Source organism: Marmota monax, unplaced genomic scaffold, assembly GCF_021218885.2.
Source record: "Marmota monax isolate L192 unplaced genomic scaffold, Marmota_monax_Labrador192_F-V1.1 WCK01_AAM20220418_F8-fsc00132, whole genome shotgun sequence".
NCBI lineage: Eukaryota > Metazoa > Chordata > Mammalia > Rodentia > Sciuridae > Marmota > Marmota monax.
In genome coordinates, this window is record NW_026695199.1 from 8,682,820 (window position 1) to 8,696,399 (window position 13,580).

Consider the following 13,580-nt stretch of genomic DNA (forward strand, 5'->3'; position numbering starts at 1 on the left):
AAAGAAATTAAAGGGATACACATAGGAAAAGAAGAACTCAAATTGGCACTATTTGCTGATGATATAATTCTATACCTGGAAGACCCTAAAAGTTCCACCAGAAAACTTCTAGAACTAGTGAATGAATTCAGAAAAGTAGCAGGGTATAAAATCAACAACTATAAATCAAAGGCATTTCTGTATACCAGTGACAAATCCTCAGAAAGGGAAATGAGGAAAACTATCCCATTTTCAATAGCCTCAAAAAAAGTGCGGGGTATCAACTTAACAAAAGAGGTGAAAGATCTATATAATGAAAATTATAGAACCTTAAAGAAAGAAATCAAAGAAGATATTAGAAGATGGAAAGATCTATCTTGTTCTTGGGTAGGCAGAATTAATATTATTAAAATGACCATACTTCCAAAAGCACTACACAGATTTAATGCAATTCCTATCAAAATTCCAATGACATTCCTCATAGAAATAGAAAAGGCAATCATGAAAGTCATTTGGAAAAATAAGAGACCCAGAATAGCTAAAGCAATCCTTAGCAGGACTAGTGAAAAAGGTGGCATCACAATACCAGACCTTAAACTACAGAACAATAGTAACAAAAACAGCATGGTATTGGCACCAAAACAGACTGGTAGACCAATGGTACAGAATAGAGGACGCAGAGACTAACCTACAAAACTACAATTATCTTATATTAGACAAAGGTGTCAAGAACATGCATTGGAGAAAAGAGCCTTTTCAACAAATGGTGCTGGGAAAACTGGAAATCCATATGCAACAAAGTGAAATTAAACGCCTATCTCTCACTATGCACAAAACTCAACTCAAAATGGATCAAGGACTTAGAAATATAACCAGAGACTCTGTGTCTAATAGAAGAAAAAGTAGGCTCTAATCTCCATCATGTGGGATAAGGCCCCAACTTCCTTAATAAGACTACTTTGGAGTAAGAATTAAAATCAAGAATCAATAAATGGAATTGACTCAAACTAAAAAGTTTCTTCTTAGCAAAAGAAACAATCTGTGAGGTGAATAAAGAGCCTACATCTTGGGAGCAAATCTTTACCCCTCACACATCAGATAGAGCACTAATCTCTAGGGTATATAAAGAACTCAAAAAGCTAGACATCAAAAAAAAATTCCCAAATAACCCAATCAATAAATAGGCCAAGGGCCTGAAGAGACACTTCTCAGAAGATGATATTCAATCAATCAACAAATACATGAAAAAATGTTCATCATCACTAGCAATTAGAGAAATGCAAATCAAAACCACTCTAAGATTTCATCTCACTCCAGTCAGAATGGCAGCTATTATGCATACAAACAACAATAAGTGTTGGTGAGGATGTGGGGGAAAAGTTACACTCATACATTGCTGGTGGGACTGCAAATTGGTGCAGCCAATATGAAAACAGTATGGAGATTTCTTGGAAAATTGGGAATGGAACCACCATTTGACCCAGCTATCCCTCACCTCCCAAAGGACTTAAAAACAGCGTACTACTGAGACACAGCCACATCAATGTTTACAGCAGAACATATCACAATAGCTAAACTGTGGAACCAATCTAGATACCCTTCAATAGATGAATGGATGAAAAATGTTACATATTTACACAATGGAATATAACTTATTAATAAAAGAGAATAAAATCATGGCATTTTCAGGTAAATGGATGGAATTAGTGAAGATAATGCTAAGTAAAGTTAGCCAATCCCAAAAAATCAAATGCCGAATGTTTTCTTTGATTTAAGGAGGTGGATTCATAGTGGAATAGGGAGTAGGAGCATGGGAGGAATAGACGAACTCTAGATAGGGCAGAGGGGTTGGAGGGGAAGGGAGGGGTATGGGGTTATTAATGATAGTGGAATGTGATTATCATTATTATCCAAAGTACATGTATGAAGACATGAATTGGTGTGAATATACTTTGTATACACCCAGAGATATGAAAAATTGTGCTCTATATGTGTAATAAGAATTGTAATGCATTCTGCTGTCATGTATAAATAAAAAAGAAAAAAAATATGCATAGAAAATTAAGGTTTGGAAAACAATACAGTAAAAAATCAAGAAGTTTGACATAAAAACAGAAACAATAAAAAATCTATCTGAGGTGAAGAGTACAACAGAACTGAAAAATTCAACAGAAATCTTTATTAGCAGATGTGATGAAGCAGAGAAAAGAATCAGTGAACTCAATCCAGGACATTTGTGATTATCAGGTAGAGAAAAAGAAATAAGAATAAAAAGGTTTAAAATTATTGGACACCCCCAAAATAACTGCATTTGCATAAATTTAAGAAGTATAAGAGAGAGAAAAAGGGCTGCAAAGCATATTTTAAAAAGAATAATGGCTGAAAACTTTCTAAATCTGGAAAAGATGACAACTTTCAGGAACAGGATGCTCAGAGGCTCCAATCAAATTCAATACAAAGAGGAGTTCACATTATATTCAAAGACAAAGATCAAAGACAAGTGACTCTGAAAGTATCATGAGAAATGAAGCATATCACATACAAAGGAGCCTCAATACTACTATTGGTAGATTTCTCAGGGAAAAAATTTTATTGGCTATGAGATAATGGGAAAATACAAAGTACCTAGAGATAAAACTACCAACTAAAATCATTTAAAAAATCTATTCTTCAGAAATGAGGAAGAAATTAGACTCACTCAAACAAAAGTTGAGGGAGTTCATCACCACTAGATTAGCCTTACAGGAAATGTTAAAGTTGTTCAAGCTGAAAGAAAAAAAAAGTTAATTAGTAACATAAAAACATACAAAAATATATAAATCACTGCTAAAATGAATATATAGTCATATTTTAGGTAAGTCTCATGATAATCACAAAGCAGAAACTTTTAGTAGGTATACAAGAGATGAGAAGAAAGAATTCAAAGCACCTTATTACAAAAAACTACCAAACCACAGAGGACAATGGAAGATAGGAAGAAAGGGACAAAGTACCAGAAAAAAAATTAACAAAATTGTAATAGTAAATCCTTACCTTTAAATAATTACTTTAAATGTAAAAGATTAATTTCTTCCATCTAAAGGTATAGACTGACTGAATGGATTTTTTAAAAAGACTCAACTCTATGCTGTCTACATGACATTCACCTCACTTCTAAGAACACACATAGTCTGAAAGTGAAGAAATGAAGAAGATATGCCAAGCAAGGGGAAACCAAAATACAGCAGAGGTAACTGTACTTACATTAAGCAAAATAGACTTTGTGTCAAAAACTGAAAAATAAAGAATGCTATTATTAATGACAATGGGGCAATTCATCAAGAAGACATACTGACTATAAATGTCTATGAATCTCCAATAGGAAGACCTAACTATATAAAGAAAAATTAACAGATATATAGGGAGAGATAAATTGCAATGTTGTAATAGAAGAAACTTCAATTTTCCACTTTCAGCAAAATTACACTTTAAATCAATTGAACTTAAATGGCTTCATAGCTGAAATATACCAAACATTTAAAGAACTAATGTAAATCATTCTCAACATCTTTCAAAAAAGTCAAAGAAGAGGGAACACTTTCAAAGTTATTTTATGAGACTTGCATCACCCTGACAACCAAAGCCTGATAAGGACATTACAAGAAAAGAAAATTGTAGTCCAATATCTCTGATAACCAATGAAGCAAAAAAAAAAAAAAAATTCTGAAAATAGTCCTCAGCAAATTGAATTCAACATTAAAAGTTTAATTTATTAACATCAGGTGGGTTTTATCATTGGGATGAAAAAAATGGCCAAACATAAGTAAATCGATAACTATTATACACTACATTATGGAACAGAGGAAAAAACCCGTATGGTCATCTCAATGAAAGCAGAAAAAAATTGACAAAATTCAACCTCCATTTGTGATAAAAAGTTTTAGTAAATTAGGTATAGAAAGGAATATCCCTCAACACAATAAAGACTATGTATTATAAGCCAGAGCTAAGAGCCTGTATTGAAAAATGTTTCTATATATGGAATCATGTCCTTGATACAGATTTCCAGAATCTAGGTAATTGGTTCAAATGACATGTATATTTTTAAGACTATTAATTCTTATTATAATCTTATTTTCCAAAATCTTTGAATATATGAAAACTTATTTTGCTATGTGTTTCCAGAATTAGATATTTTTATTATTCTAATTCTATGAGATATATAAAATTTAATATTTTATAGTTTAAATTTCTTTGATTACCAGTGAAACTTTATGTCTTTACACTAGTTTTTCTTTTGGTGAATTTTCTATTTTAATTCTTTTTCTTTTAATATTTTCAGTATTTCAAGGTTTTTTTTCCCTCTTTTGGTTGTCTAATTGATTAGGTATGTGCATACTTAGCTTCTGGACACTTTTTCTATCATGATAGATTTTCCCAGGGAAACACAGAGGCATTTTCCCTAGTTAATAGTTAGCAAGAAATTCTGCTGTGTGATCAACTAAAAATCAAATACGCAGTATTTCATAAATAGATTAAACAGGTTACTTTTTAACTAATTGTGTGAAAGAATAATATAAAATGGCTTTTTCAGCACAGGACTTTCTTTTGTGAAGGTGATTTCTTTTAAAAAAATAAAGCAATTAAAACTTTCAGGTTTAATTTTTCTTACTGTTTTTGATTGAATCCCAGAGCCTTGGGATGTAGGTAAGACATATAATAAATATCAGTAGGGAATGACAAAATTAGTGTAGTTACTCCTTTTAAACATTTTTTAAAAATTTTAAGTGTTTTTTTTCTCCTCCCTAGTCTATATTTATAAATCAATTATCTAAAGCTACCTTTTTCAAAATTTGTATTTTGTTGATTATATGACCTAATCTATAGGTAGAGAGAATTTTCATACTCTGAAAATGGTCAGCAACCTATGGCAAGATAGACAATGTTGCTTATAGATAAAATGTGGATTTCAAAATATTAATATTTCTTGAAAATGTATAGAGTTGATGGTAATATTAAAAGAACCGATATGCGTTGAGATTTTTTGGGGAAATCTTTTATTATATATAACATATCTCCCAACTAATGGTGAACAATTTCAGGGTATGCAGGACCCTGGTCCCTCCTCAACTCTATATTCCCCCTAAAACTTCCCTCAGCAGCATCAACTTGGAGGAAGGGGCAACTTTTCTATTTTTTATGTCCAAAGGGACAACTGACAGAGTCTTGTTGTAAATCCTCTGTCCTGGAGGTTGCATTTTTTTGTAACTTTCCCTAAAGTGCCCTAAGAGTCCCAGTGGTCCTCAAAGTGTGTATTGTATTTTATCCAAATTCACATATTCCAAAGAGCCTGCTAGTGAGTCTAATCGTAGAGCTTGATGAAAATTATGTTCTTCAGTTCTCCGTCTCCTATCCCCTTATAACAACCTGTTTCAAAATCCTATTGATTTTGGTCTAATATCTTTCCATTACTCCTACCCAAATTAAGCTCCTGCTGATTTCTCAATAGGACAATTGCAAAAATCTCCCAAGGGCCTTCTTATTCTATCCATCTATTTGACAAATAGTTCTTATCAGTTTCTGTGTGTTAGGCACTGTGGAAGTCCCAGTACTGAAATATATCACTACCTGATTAGTATTTCTTAGTGGATAAAATTGATCATATTACTACCCTGGGTAAATGTATTTAATGGCTGCTAATTGAGGGCCCAACTACTCAATTTTGTATGCAAGAGTCCCATAATCTGAACCCAGGCCCTTTCTTTATGATCTACCTTTTCATCAAAATCAATTGGCTCTCTCCAAATATATCTTAAGATTTATCATCTTTGTGCTTTAATCACATCACTTCCTCTATACTGAAAGTCAGGGCTCCTTATTTTTATGTTAGTTGAATATTTTACATTTTTTCATATGCAACTCATGTGCCACTCCTGTAAATCCTTTTCTGGTTCCTCACCCAGGGATCACAATGCATCCCTGTGAAATATGTAACCACATTCTAAATGGGATAATAGTCGTAGGCACAAGCTGATTCCACCATGAGGGTGCTTAGGAGTTCCATGTCATGTCTTTCTTGGTCAATGTTGATGACCTCATAGTGTCCGACTTCACAAAAGTAAGAGCTCCATAAATGTAGTCTATGTGGAAAACCAGAAATGTCTTCTGATGTACACTGATGTTCACTGGGAGAGAATCATCGATTTTAGGTGAGTCTGGAGATCACTTAAATATCTATGTCTGACTAGTACTATAAACTACGTTGCCCTCAGCATGCTGAGATCTCTCTTATCAACTCCTGGAATTATATCACTTTCCAGTTAATCTTCACATCACTTTTCTAGTCACAAGTGACAGATGTTTAGCATGAACATGGTGTTTGTATTTCACATTAGTATCAGGGGAGCCATCAATGGCAAATATAAATCCTATCAGTTTGAGATTAATTCAATCAGTTCAATTTAGTAAATATTTCCTGAGCACACAATCATCTGGGCTTAAGATCTCCTATTTGGCTCATTTTATTCCTATCTTTCTCATTAAATGTCAAGGTAATTTCTATCATATTTTACTTTACACTTTGCACACTTAAATGCCATATATAGTTATTCATTAGGAAAATGTTAAAATACCAGAATTTTTAATAACCTAAATATCTTTATTTTTCAGACAACTTCATAGTTATCCAGAAATTTATAGAAGAGAACATGGGATCCATGTGAGTTGTGCTATGCTAGATTCTTTTTGATGATGATATTTTTGTAATCTTCTCTGCTTCATTCTAGAAATGTTTGTGCTTCTCAAAGATAATTGATTTAAACTAAAAGGTAATAGAAAAATAAATACAGCATTAATTATAATATTCAGGTTGTCAGGCAATTGAATTGTTAACAAAATATAAAATTTATAGCCTTCATATTTAATCTCATGAGTCTATGGAACAAATGCATGTTCCTCTGATTTTTGTTAGTGGAAATTCTGCAGATGATCACTGATTCTCCATGTCCACTGTTGCAGCACCATCATTGCCTTTGCTCAGAATGTTCAGGAAGCAACTTTTGATGAAATGGAAATTCTGATGAAATACGTGATAGAATATAGGGATAAATGTTTGGCTCACAAGACACTTCTAGAGTATGCAGAAATAGCTGTAAGTAAATCCCTTGCAATTCTTAAATACACAAGATTATTTGCCAACACTCAGAATGTTTCTGTATTAGAATCATTGAAAGATGCCATGTGTGCATCATTTTTATTTTTTCTAGTTTCAATATTTGGGATAAGGCATGTTCATCAGGTGAGATGCACTTCTTTTTATGATATACAGAAGGACTTGGGTATATTTGCAATATGTTGGCCTATGCCTTATGTATGCAGTATGCCACATGTATACAAGCAGCAGAGGAGCCTGAACATGCATTTGAGCCCTCCTCCAGAGTCCCTATCTGCATCTCTAGAAACTACTGAACACCATTTCTAAGCCCTTTGCTGATAAACTAACACACTGACCTTGTTACCTCAGGAGATGAGGAGAGAAGTCATGATGAAAGAAAATGTAGATAGCCAAGAAAGTGTAACAGATTAAGGGTCTTGTGGTGGGATAAAGACAGTTTCTCAATGTGTGGAATGGTTGTCAAGGGTGTGGATCAAGATGCTCTGCTGGCAATAGTGGGGAAATTGCAATCCTTTTCCATAAGATAGCACTGAACCTTTGTTGTATCCCTTGTTTCATCTCAGAAGATAGAACAGTTTTACCATGACAAAAAGTTACCCTTTTTTTCTGTTGTCCAGATTAATGTGTTACAGGAAAGGATATATGCTATGGAGGTGTTTCCACAAAAGTATAATTTTTTCACACTGCTGCAGTCAAGTGGACTTTGAAAGAAGACTCTGTTTCTTCTATAACAAGAAAGCTGATATAGGATTTCTGCCTCCTTTCCCTACTCTGAATCCTGAGGAGAAATGCCAGGCTTATAAAAATAAAAGAGAATCTTTTCTAAAGCAGTAAGTTTAATCTTGCTAGATAAGTGATTTAATCAAAGCATTATTCTTAGGCTAAATCCAACTCTTAACTCCAAAGTACATGACTGGGTTCATTGATTGATTGAACCAATGTGTACCATGTGTCAGGATCTGTTGAGGACATAGCTATGAATAAGATGTGGTCCACCTTTAAGACCTTTACATAAGTGCTGTGTATCTTCTGATGAGAAAAGCCCTAGAACAGAGGTATATGCCCCGAGTCAAACTGCTAGGAAAACAGTGAGGAAATGATGTATTTTTCCCAAGGTGAAGTTTCAGCTCTTGCCTTAGGAAGATATGAAATTATTGGCTGTTTAGCTAAAAAGCTATTTTTAATAGTTCAGTATTTGCAGAAGCCCAGGCCCTTTCTGGAAAGCTAGTGTGCTTTGCAAAGTATCACAAATTTATTTGAATATAAGTAATAATTATCCTTGAATTTCAGATGGGGTGTGTATAGGTAGCTGTTCTTTGAATATGGAAGGGAGATCTGATACCCAGCATCAAGGGTAGAGAAAGAGATCATTCATAGATGGGTGTGCTAGATTAGAACTGCAATTATCAATCTTAATTTGGAGTTAGTGATGTCAGAGATACTTGTGGTATAAAATTTTCTATAATGGAAACCTTTCTTTTATCTTCATTTTTTAAAACTTGTTTTTCTTGCCCTCTTCTCTTCTTTCCGTTTTCTCTCCCTTCCCTTCTCTGATCTACCATTTCTTTTCTGCTTCTTCCATTTTCCTTCTCCCATTCTTCTCACCTTGATTCCCTTCTTTCCTCCCTCCCTCTCTCCCTCCCTCTCTCCCTCTCTTCCTTCTTTCATTCTCACCTTCCTTCCTTAGGGCTAGGAATGCAACTCAGGGCCTTGCCCATGTGAGGCAAGTGCTCTATTACTGAGTTATACCTCCACCCCTCCTTCTCTGTTTTAAGAAATAGTTTGAACTTTTCCATAGCTACATGCATGAAGTTGCCAGAGGGAACCACTTTGCCTTTGGCCCTACACTTTTAACTCTTGCTGCTCTCTTTGAAGAAGTGGCAAAAATATGCTGTGAAGAACAACAAAAACCCAACTCCTTTCAAGCAAAGGTGGGTATTGCATTTTTTTTGTTAAAGGATAAGGAATCATCCCACTCCATGGCTCTAGACCCTTACTTAAAATTATAATTATTTTATAGCAAATGAGTTATTTACCACATTCTCATATACCAAGATAGTATCATGTACACTCACTGATTTAAACCCATTCTCTTTACCCAAGACCCTTGTCAGAGAGTCACAAATTTCCAGGGTCTTGTTTTCTGGCTTTATTTTCTTTTAAAGTTGGAGGAAAACGCTAGTGAGTGAATATCAGGGTGAAGGGAACTGTTTATCTTCTATCCTGGACAAACCCTCTTTGACACTTCCTGTTTGACACTGGAGCCATCGCAGTAGAGATGGCCAAGCTCACAGCATACTGCCCAACCAGGTGAGCACCACACATCCCAGTCAGTTCAGCCATCAGAGACACCAGCCTAACCTTCAGAGTGTACCACAAATGCATAGCTCTTTCCATATGCAAATGTGCCAAAACAAAAATTCCATAGATTTTCTTCTGTGAACAAACTCTCTAATGATGGAGATGTAGTTTAAAAATAAGAGAGTAGGGAGATTTTGGTTTTGTTTTCAACAGAATTTCCTCTTTCTCCTTCAGGCAGCACCTGTCACACAATATTTAAAAGCATTGTCTTCCCATGACAAACTGTGGTGCCTTTTTGATATTTGGACCCAAAATGTTAAGCTCTGTATGAGTTCTACATTATCTGTCTTGTCTATACTTGTATTTTCTTGTTTGCATCCCATTTTGGTTAAATAATTGATCCTTTTCATTTGTATTCCTCCTAGTTTCCCAGAGGTTTTGAGGTGGGTGAGCATGGCTGGCTCAGAACCAGGTCAGTCGAACAGGATGAGATAAAACTTGGGAAGAGGGAAGCTGTCAAGGAGAAAGGAGGCACTTCTGAGATGTATTTTGGTCAGTTTGTGGATTATCTATGTCTCCTGTGGGCTCACAGCAGGAAGTGGAGGCCCTTATGCCTTGTGCCCTACTGGGATTATGGAAGGAAACATCTCTTTTGGGTCTTTTATTTCCTTGGATCCAGCCTAGGACTTTTTTTTTTTTAAGTTTTCTTTCTTTTTTTGTCTTTATTAGTTTGTTTGCTTATTTTTATGTGGTGCTGAGGATCCAACCCAGTACCTCACATATGTGAGGCAAGCACTTTGCCACTGAGCTACAACCCCAGCCCCCCAACCTAGGATTTTTAAAAATGATCGTACAGATGGAGCAATATGCCATCAGCTGCTTGATGAGGACATCTGGGCAAAGTCAGTATGATACCAGTGGCTTTGGAGCTGTTTATGTTGTATTAATAAAGAACTCACTATTGTTTTATGGTTGTTCAAATTATTTCAGTGGTTTATCAATTCTCTTTCTAGAAATATTGCTGTATTCAATCAAAAATTCCCCAAGATTGAATTTAAGGAGCTTACTTCCCTTGTAGAAGATGTTTCTTCCATGTATGACGGATGTTGTGAAGGGGATGTTTTGCAGTGCATCCGTTGCCAGGTAAATATTCCCCAAAAGTAAGTAAAAATGGGATTTGTGGCACTCATTTAAAATTTTCTATTTCTAATTTACATGTAAAGTTGTACATGCTTTTTAGATACAGTGTGATATTTCAATAGACATATAAATGCAAACTGATCAAATTTGCAATTAGCCTTTCCATGTTTTTATCATTTCTTTGTTTAGATCTCTTCAAGCTTTTCTAGTTCTTCATAAAATATATATAGGTTCTTATGAACTATAGTTACCTTAATGGACTGAAGAACACTAGAAGTTGTTCTTTTTACCTAACTATATTTTGGTAGCCATTATCCAACCTCCACTGCCTTATGAAGTTCTAGTCTCTAGTAATTGCTATTCTACTCTTGCCTACTTCAAAATAAACTTTTCAAGGTACCATACATGAAAGAAAACATTTCACTCACTTAACATTATATTCTCCAGTTTCAGCCATTTTACCACAAATATTTTATGGCTGAATAGTATTCCTTTGGGTATATAGAACACACTTTTTTTTAAATCTGCCAGTGGCACTTAGGTTGATTCCACACCCTGGCTATTGTGAAGTGTTGCAGTAAATGCAGGTGTGCAGGTATCTCTTTCATATGCTGATTTCATTTCCTTTGGATATAGACCCAGAAGGGCAAAGCTGGAACATACATCTATTGGTATTTTTTGAGGGAAAAGTGTTCTCCATAACAATTGTACTAATTTACATTTTCAGCAGAAGTGTATAGAGTTCCCTTTTCTCTGCATCCTCACCAGCATTTGTTATTTTTTTTACTTTTTTTTTAATCCTAGCTGTTCTGAGTGCAGTAAGTAACCTCTTTGTGGTTTTGACTTGAATTCCCCTGACAGCTAGTGATGTTAACCCTTTTTCTTATAAGCTGGTCATTTGTATTTCTTTTTTTGAGGGATGTCTATTCAGATCATTTGCCTATTTTTGAATTGAAATATCTGCTATTTCTCTTGAAGTTTTTAAGTTCCTTTTATATTCAGAATGCCAACCCTTTCCCAGATAAATAGTTTGTAAATATTTTGTTCTTTCTTAAGGTTGACTCCTTTGCTGTGCAGAAGCTTTTTAGTGTGATGAAATTCTATTTCTCTAAAATTGCTTTTGTTATCACTGTTTTGGGGTCCTTATAAAAAATCATTTTCTGTATAGATGTTTTCAATTGTTTTCCCTGTGTTCTTCCTACCTACCTTCCAATTGACAAGTAAGAATCTGTGCATTTATAGTATATGGTACATTTTGATATAGGTATACATTGTGTAATGTATTAAGCTGTTAGCATATGCATTTCCTTATACACATCTTTTCTGTGGTAAAAACATTTTAAATCTACTTTCTTGGAAAATTTCAAGTGTTTAATATGCTGTTATTAACAATAGTCTCCATGATATGGATTAGATCTCTTTAACTTACTCTTCCTGTTGAATTGTAATTTTGTGTCCTTTGAGCAACAGTACCACTGCCCCTCACCATCTGGTAACCATCAAAGTGTTTTTTATAAGATAATATATTGGCAAACATATTATTGGCATGTTTTGATTTTTTCATGAACTCAAAGATAATACAATTTCATTAAAAATATACGGATTGCTTCAGGGAAATTTGGCTTTATCAGTGTAAATTTTAGTTAAAATGTTTTAGACTCTAATAAGGAGCATATAAATGAAATAGCATGAATTTTACAGTATTGAGAAATACCCTGTGTTTTAATGAGTGGACAGCAGACTTTCCCAAGAATTGTCTTATTTCCTACAGTTTTGCAGTTAAAGGAGTCTCACTCATATTTATTTTTTTTGGTGTTTGATTGCTAATGGAAATGTGGGATTCATAATGTTAAATCTGAGGTACTGAATTAGGACATAATTGAAAATTTCTGTGAAGTTTGGAATTAAAACTAATGTATTCTATTGTATTTCAAATGACCTTCTTTTTAAACACCTTTATAGAGAAATAAGAGGAACTCTATTGTTGTTAATTGAAAATAGAAGTAGATTGTCAGAGAATAATGATGCTGCGCCTAAGACACTGATGGTCTCAGCTGAGATCTGAATATGTGTCTTGTTAGAAAAAAGGTGCCAACCCCCATATCACCTCTAACCTCAACCCCTAACTTCATCCCATTGTATCTGGCAGGTGGGGTTCTCTCTCTGCTTTCTGATCAAAATGTGATGTCCTGCCTCACCAGGAGCCCTGAGGAATGGACACTGCTGTCTCTGCATTGAGACCTCTGAAACCCTGAAAATAAACATTCTCCTTTACAATTGTGCTGGTCAGGTTTTTAGTCACAGCAGTGAAAAAGCCAACTAAACCAATGTCCGAATAATACTCCATTGTGTACCATACTTTTTAATCCAATCATCTGTTGATGAGCATCTGGGCTGATTCTGCAACTTGGCTATTGTGAACTGTGTCACAATTAACACGGGTACAAACATATTTGTAAAATATGCTTGTTGAGAGCCACAGCCGAAGGGGCCCCAGCAAACTTCCAGCTGCCAGCAAACTTCCAGCTGCCGGCTGATGATTGGCTCACAGCGGCCCCAGCAACATCTAGCTGATTGGCTCCTCTGCGGTGATGCTCATTGGGCTGTTTCCCTGCCCTTTCAGACCACGCAGCTGCTCATTGGGGGACTTTTTTGGCTCCGCCCACATGACCCAGCCAATCGGCCTCAAGAGCAGGAGGATTGTGGGAGGTGGAGAGAAGCTTGTGTGGGAGAGAGAGGCTTGTGGAAACCCGGTGGTGGCAGTTGAGGCTCTGAGGGTTTTTCCTGAGAGGCTGTTTTGTTTGGTGTGTGTGGTTCTAAAAATAAAGTTAGTTTCTTTTGACAAGTGGCTCCTGATTGTGCCCAGCCAGACTGCGGCATTTGGTGGCCCGTACGGGGAGCGACTGAGGGTAAGTGAAACTGCTTGCCCCTGAGGGCAGGGCGAGAGGATGGGTAGCCATTTTAAGATTCCTCTTTTATTTTGCTTCACTTTTGTTTTAAGTTGCCT

At 35.3% G+C, this 13,580-nt stretch overlaps 1 pseudogene; it reads left to right on the forward strand.

Annotated features, from left to right (window-relative positions):
* Window positions 1-5,673: 5,673 nt before the first annotated feature.
* The window catches only part of LOC131423596 (afamin-like), a 40,307-nt pseudogene continuing 32,400 nt past the window's right edge, over window positions 5,674-13,580 (forward strand).